Raw genomic sequence first — 8389 nt, forward strand, 5'->3', positions numbered from 1 at the left:
AGAATAGTCACTTCAGTACAATTTTGAGTCAGTATGATTTTTTTTAAATGAAATCAATAAAAAAAAAAAATTCTTTTTTTTAGAAATTGTTCATTTGATTGATCAAAAGTGACAATAAAAACATTTATAATGTTACAAAATATTTTAATTTCAAATAAATTATTTTGGTCTTTCTTTTCATCAAAGAATCCTAGAAAAAAATTGTATCACAGTTTCCACAAAAATATTAAGCAGCACATCTGTTTTAAACATTAATAATAAGAAGAAATGTTTCTTAAATACCAAATCGTCATATTGGAACGATTTGACAGTAATGGCTGCTGAAAACTCAGTTTTGCCATCACAGGAATAAATTACATTTTAAAATATAGTAAAAGAAACATTATTTTAAATTTACATTTACATTTAGACATTTTGCAGACGCTTTTATCCAAAGCGACTTACAAATGGGGAATACATAAAGCGATTCTTCTTAAAGAGACAACCAGACACAGGAAGTGCTCGTAATACCAAGCTTAAGGCATTGTTCAAATAAGCACAAGCTAGAAAGGGAAGGAATAAATAAAGAGAAAGACAATGTTTTTTCCCCCTTTAATTTAGGATGAAGTCAAGTAGCATCGAAAGAGATGAGTTTTCAGCTGTTGGTTGAAAATATCAGCTGTCGCTTGACACTTGTAATAATATTTCGCAATAATACTGTTTTACTGTATTTTTTATCAAACTGATGCAGCCTCTGTGAGCATAAGAAAAATAAGAAAAGTTTACCGACCCCAAACCTTTGAAAAGCAGTGTAACTTGCAGCAATGATGAAACTATCATCGGACCATCTTAATCAAACTAAATAGAAATCACATCTTTTTACACCATTTGTTACGATGGGGTTTTAGAGCCACGCAAATAAAAAATAATAAAAAGATTATGAGAATAAAGTCATATTATTTTGAGAATAAAGTCAAAATTACGAGAATAAAGTCAAAATTACGAGAATTAAGTCGTAGCAATTACGAGAATAAAGTTATAATATTTTGAGAGTATAGTCTATTTTGTGCATGCATATGGCCCGGATTGGGAGCACCGGGAGAAGTTCCAGTGGCCTGGCAACTGATTTGAATATATGTGGGATTATTAGCAGAAATCATCCCATGTGTCATATACTCACAGGTATAAAGTACTCACAGGCTTGGAAATAATATTTCATGTCTTCGAATGCATTTATTATTCGTAGAGCGCCAGTCACCCAATAACAGCAATAAGCTTTGTACTTTTGGTGCTTTTAATGTAAAACAAAGTCTCAGCTTTCAAATTCTTTCAGTTTTATAGCAAAATACAAACAATATGTCTTACAATAATGTGTTTTTCACGCTCTTTAGTGTGCACGCAAATAAAAAATAATAAAAAGATTATGAGAATAAAGTCATATTATTTTGAGAATAAAGTCAAAATTACGAGAATAAAGTCAAAATTACGAGAATTAAGTCGTAGCAATTACGAGAATAAAGTTATAATATTTTGAGAGTATAGTCTATTTTGTGCATGCAAATGGCCCGGATTGGGAGCACTGGGAGAAGTTCCAGTGGCCTAGCAACTGATTTGAATATATGTGGGATTATTAGCAGAAATCATCCCATGTGTCATATACTCACAGGTATAAAGTACTCACAGGCTTGGAAATAATATTTCATGTCTTCGAATGCATTTATTATTCGTAGAGCGCCAGTCACCCAATAACAGCAATAAGCTTTGTACTTTTGGTGCTTTTAATGTAAAACAAAGTCTCAGCTTTCAAATTCTTTCAGTTTTATAGCAAAATACAAACAATACGTCTTACAATAATGTTTTTCACATTCTTTAATGCGGTGTGACAGATTGCTGTATTCGCCTCAGTTTAAGCAGCGACTTTTCATTACAATGAGACATTTGTTTCATTAAATTATACTGTTTTTTTCATGCCTTCAGATGTTCCTTCACATTTATATCGTGCTATAACTTGTAATAAAGAGGAACAACACATTTATAATTTGTATTTCAAGATAAAACTGACAGAATTTGAAAGCTGAGCTTTGTTATATTAAAAGCAACAAAGCTTATTGCGATTACTGGCTGGCTGCGTGCTACAAATAATGAATGGATTTGAAGATGTGAAATATTATTTCCAATCATTTATTATACCGTGAATGAAACAGCTTGTGAATAGTTAATTAATGTATTTACCTCAGAAAGGAGGTACACTTCACGTTAATTAACTTTATTCATGCAATATACTGGCCTTGCTACGACTTTATTCTCAAAATATTATGACTTTAATCTCGTATTGCTACGACTTTATTCTCAAAATATTACAACTTTAATCTCATATGGTTTGGCTATGACTTTATTCTCGTAATTTTGATTTTATTCTCAAAATATTATGACTTTAATATCGTAATCTTACATTTATTCTTTTTTATTTTACGTGGCACTAAAACGCTAGGCTTAGGGAGCCAATGAAATGAGCAGCCCCGTCTGATGCTCACAGAGCATGAAGCAGCATGTCTGCCAGCAGCTACATCACACTTTTTTTCAGCTTTTCCCTCCCTAGCATGAGGAGCATATCCCACTTTAGCATAGTAATTTAGTTTTCCATCTAAAAAACTTGTAGAAACAAATTGTTATGGTCTAGCCATGGTTAAAGCTTGTATTTGTATCCTGAGAGGATGTTCAGGACCAGAGGGAATCCCTGCCAGATCTTGTCTTCTCAGTCCAGCTAGTCCTGATCTCTAGGCAGAACGGTGCCAGCTCTACAAAGCATTTGACTGTTATGGCAGCAGACACATCAGTACTGCCCTTAGAGTGCTGTTTGGTGTGTGATACATTGCTATGAGTGTGTCAATGACTTTTACACATGTCGATACAGCCATAAAAAGGTCTTTTTGATCTGACATGAGTGTGTATTTGTGTGCTTGACTCTGGGGTGACTGACCTTAAAAGTGTGAGTCATGAAGTACTTGTTCAAGAGCAGATAAGACTGAACACTTCATCCAGTATGTGGCTGAATGAGTGTGCGTGTAAGTGACCTTGCTGTACCATCTGTTACATTGTGAGATGTAGACCAGGCTAGGTCTGGGCCTCAAAGTACAGAATAAATAATCTGATTACGGCACACTGGGATTAGCTCCTCCTGAATCGTCTCCATCACAAAAAAGCCAGAATCACGTTTATTGAAGTGAATTTATTGAAGTGAATACCTGACATAAACAAAAACTTTATACCTAAAATCAAAACCTGAGGAAATCAGACTAATTTATATGATCAATAAAATATCCAAAATTATTATTTATTGTATATATAATGTTTATTGCATATGCCTAATATATTCTTTATGTGTACACAAAATCAGAATATTTCAATGTACTGTTTTTACCAGTGGCTCTTAATAACCAGGGGGCTGGGACCCACTAGAGGGCCTCAGCACATTTCCAATGCCATATTTCTTATTTTAATTAATCCCTTCAAATTCAAAAATCATGGTAAAATCATGGTAAAAATATTTTCTAGTTATGTCAAGCACTAACAGATTTTGCGTACAAATCGATATTTGTAAGGAAAAAAATCATTAAAAAAAAAACTTGAGTTATAACAGAAGGCTAGAAACATTGAGAATAAAAGCGTAAATCCTGAAGAACATTGAGTTATTGGAATTATGGAATTTTATTTTTATTATATATAATTTTATTATTTTAATATTTCTGACACTCCTAGTTTCAATTGCTTTGTCAGCCACAGAGCCAAAAAGTTTCAGAATCACTGGTTTGAACCAAAAGAAAAATGAAAAAAAAACTCCTTCATCAATAAAGAATACTGAGATTAAATAATTACAATGATGAGGTCATTTAATTCCTTTACCCAGAATCCTCACATAACACCTCCACAGCTCAACCAACCAACACACACACACACACACACACACATTTAAAGGATTGAAAAGAAAAGGGGGGAAAAAAGGAAAAAAGAGGGGGAGTTGTTACAATATAATTTCATTTGTTCAGCGCTTTCTAAAATTAACATTAAGTAAAATCTATAATCCCTCTTGTTAAAGGGGTCATATGATGTTGCTAAAAATAACATTATTTTGTGTATTTGGTGTAATGAAATGTGTTTATGCGGTTTAAGGTTAAAAAAACACATTATTTTCTACATACTGTACATTATTGTTTCTCCTCTATGCCCCGCCTTTCTGAAACGCGTCAGTCTTAACTTTTATAAAGAATATCTCTTTGGGTTTGAGACTTTAGTCTTTGCAACTTTAGGGATCTTATCTATTCACGAACAGCTTGTAACACTCCAAAGAGAAAGGAAAACTTGAAATCGCATCATATGACCCCTTTAAAGTATTACCTCTATATCCCCTCCTGTTCTTCTCTATCAAGTATTCTATCCTTCCATCTGTCTGTACTTCATCCACTCAGCCCAGCAGAGTCAAGCAGCTTTGCCAGAGTGTGGGGCATCTGTGTACATGTTCTTGATTGGAACAATAAATCACCGTCCCAAACTACAGTCACAGCAGGACACACAGATTCTTCACGTCTCAAAGGGGTTGTCCAAGGATTCCTCTCTTTATTCCGTCTCACACAGACATACTGTACACACTTCATAAGCAGTTTCTCTTGCCATTTCATCCCTTTTAACTCCCTAGTTAGTACTTAGTCACATTCTCTCTGACATCTGACACTGATTGTTTATTACAGCTCTGGTTAAAGCAGAGCCGATGGTCAGCTGCCCCAGAATTCCTTCTGTCACAAATGGACTGTTCATTCTCTGTTCCTCTACCAACAAAGGATTGCATTAATAAATGATGGTGTGGTGTGGATGTGGAACCTGAACCAGGCCCTCCACACATGTCCCCACTGATGGACCTGAGGGGGCAGTTACGCTACATCAACACTGCGGAAAGAGGAGGAGAGGGTAATCTGACCTTGAGTATCCTCTCCACTCACAGACGTCCCATGGACAGAATGTGATAATGAAACCTAACAGATCCAGTCCAACCCACTTAAAGCCGAAGTGTGTCATTTTATGCAGAGACAATTGTCAGTAAGACACTTTTAAGTTGAATTTAAGTTGACTTAAAAGTGTAAACATAGTGCAGAAATTACACTCTTCATCTTTTACCTCTAACAACAACAAATCTTTCATACCCCTAAATGTGGTCCAATAACATTGATTCATTGAGAGACGGCAACATAAGCTGGTAGGTATAAGAGGCATATGACGTAGGGGGTGTTTCCATGTAAGAGTCAATTAGCTAAAAACATTCTGTAATATCAATCCTATAGTAAAGTCATTTTAATACAAAGTCAGCCATGAAATGCTCTATTTATTGATTATGTGCTCAACTGAAGGTGAAACATGACCATTCGGATGTTATACAGGATGTTCATTTATTCAGGACATGATGTTCGGAGAGGGCATGCATTGATTAATTACATTATTAATTTATTAAATGCATTATTACATTTAAAACACAATCTATGTACTTTATATATACAGTACTATTGTGCAAAAGTCTTAGGCCATTAGTATTTTCACCCCCCCCCCCATATATTACTATATTACTATATATGTAATAATTGGTTTTAAGCCAGTTATTTCTGTCATTTGCTGTAGTGTGTCAGTAGGAAATATCAGTTTACATTTCCAAACATCCCTTTTGCCATTAATTGTAATAATTCAATGAGATTTTTGTATGTACAAGTAGTCTGACAACAGCCAGTGCTCCACACAGAGATCTGATCTCACCATCATCCAGTCCGTCTGGAATGACATGAACAAACAGAAAACACTCAGACAGACTAAATCCAGAAGAACTGTGGCAAACTGTGGTATTTATCAATTTCTCTTAACTAAATCAAATCAACATTTGGTGTGACCACCCTTTGCGTTTAAAACAGCTTTTGTCCCAGGGACACTTGCGCATAGTTTTTCAGGTAGCTTTGTAGGTAGGTTTCTACAAGTGTTGCCACAGACGTTGCCACAGTTCTTCTGGAATTAGTCTGTCTCAGTTTTTTCTGTTTCTTCGATGGATTGGATGATGGTGAGATCAGATCTCTGTGTGGACCATTGGCTGTTGTCAGACTCCTTGTGCATACAAAAACTCACTGGATTATTACAATTAATGACAAAAGGAATGCTTGGAAAAGTAAACTGCTATTTACTGACACTACAGCAAAAGATATAAATAACTGGCTTAAAATCATTTTTGTTGTTGTTGGTGAAAATACTAATGGCCTAAGACTTTTGAACAGTAGTGTACTTATATTGATTATATATACTTTTATTTACTACACACACACACACATTTACATAACACTATATACTCATAATCATTATACTTAATAAACTTAATCGACTTTACATTTTTTTTCTTTTAAATATTTTTTCTAAATTCTACCCATCTTTGCATTTATTATAATCATTCACTGATTCTACATCCTGAAACCAAAGTCATCCCTATCAATACAATACCAGTAAACTTAGCCCGACCTAAACATAATACTACCAAACATAACTCTATCCTAACAAGCAAAACAATCTGAGTCTGACCTTTTCTATGATCTTATTAAATTATGCACTTCATTATGATCTAAATAATGATTAGTTGCACATTACAGACACCTCTGTGTCCTGATCTTCAGGCACTCGTTGTCCGTACCATCTGTACCCAGGTAACCGACTCACACTCTGGAAACACAAGCTCAGCCAGGCTAATTACACGTAACAGGATCTGTGTCTCTTCCTCTCCCTCCCCTCCTCCCAGCTACACTGTCCTGCTGCAGCTCCTCCCCTCCTCTTCCTCTCCTCCCACGGACACTCACAGGCATACATACACTGACTGTATACTGGCACACAATGTACATACTAGCGCATACTCATACTAGCGCATACGCATGCTCATCACGTGTCTGAAGATTAAATGTACATACTGTAATGCCACCAGCTGTTCTCTCCCTCTCTCTCTTGGTTTAATGAAGCAATATTTAAATGGGTTTACACTGAATTAATAATCATTATAGACATTCTCATAAGAAACATTTTAAATTTAGATTACTAGAATCAATTTGTATATTACAGGCATACATGTAGATTAACATTTTCATAGAGTAAGCTGTGCACATTCTTGGTGTTTGTTTCCTTCTGGTTGCTCTTTTCAAGTGGCAAGACTCTTCTACATTTAATAACTGAAATTTAATGTTTTACATTATTTTAATGTTTTTACATTAAAATAAGTCATACATGGTTTTAATGTTTGTACATTAAAATAAGTCATACAGGGTTTTAATGTTTGTACATTAAAATAAGTCATACAGGGTTGGAACTGCATGAGGATATGAAGACAAATTTGTACTATTATGAACTATCCGTTTAAGAGCCCATTTAAACTCCACGAATACATGACCTCAATGAACTTTATTTCATTTCATCTATTCGCTCTCCGTATCCGCATCTCGTGCCTATCACAGGCCGGTATCGGGAATTTCCACTGGCGTGGCTCCGCCTCGTGTTTGACGCAGAAAGCGGCCTGTAGGGAATAAAACAGCTGGGATGATGATGGTGGTGCATTGCCACGAGCATCACTGCGACAGCAATCGGCACGCGGCAGAGACGTTAAACAAACCGTAGTCAAACTTAAAGAAAACTGTGCGCAAGTAACCAGCATGTCTGTTTAACCAGGTAAACTCACACACAAGCGCTCGGATTAATCCATGACTTGACAAAACTGTTTGCGTAATCATTTCAGAGCTGCTGGTACAGTTTTGACGCATTCACTGCAGCGCGTCTGTGACATTTAGTACTGCGATGTTTAATGTTTCTAACGGATCTTTCCTGCGTAAATAGCTGTAGAAGGTCTCTCCGGTTCCCTGGCAACGGCTATAAACTACATCAGCTGCTCGACACCGGCATTTTCACTGCGCCTCGGCTCGCTGGGTGCTGCGACGGGATGCACCTGCTTACTCACCGCGTTATACAGACATGTCATTCCGAACATGACTGCGCAACTCAGCCTGACATTCGTTTCACCCAACCGCAGTTACACACTGTACTTTGATGATTCTCTATTAGCCGCAATTCAAATTCGACCTTTTCAGGTCATTATTCAGAACTGGATCTATTAAATCTGTCCTGTCAGTGATTACCCGCGCGAAGTTATGTCACAGATGCAGGAAATAAGCCGGCTGAAGTACAGATTCCCGGTAACCGCATTATGACGCATGGACTTCAGCGATGGACCGGCTCTGAGATGTGTGTGTGTCAAATGACTCGAATTCACATTCAGTAGCTACATCTGTTCAGAACAGGATACGCGCGCTGCGTCAGTAGCCTAAGTACAGAAGGATAGATGGAAATGGGGTGC

General features: G+C 36.3%; 1 protein-coding gene across 3 annotated transcripts in view; it reads right to left on the reverse strand.

Moving 5' to 3' along the window:
- LOC107723432 (sodium/potassium-transporting ATPase subunit alpha-3-like) overlaps positions 1-8389 on the reverse strand; it is a 39985-nt gene that overhangs the window by 16130 nt on the left and 15466 nt on the right. The window lies entirely within an intron of this gene.

Source organism: Sinocyclocheilus rhinocerous, unplaced genomic scaffold (genome assembly GCF_001515625.1).
Source record: "Sinocyclocheilus rhinocerous isolate Xijiao unplaced genomic scaffold, SAMN03320098_v1.1 scaffold241, whole genome shotgun sequence".
Taxonomy (NCBI): domain Eukaryota; kingdom Metazoa; phylum Chordata; class Actinopteri; order Cypriniformes; family Cyprinidae; genus Sinocyclocheilus; species Sinocyclocheilus rhinocerous.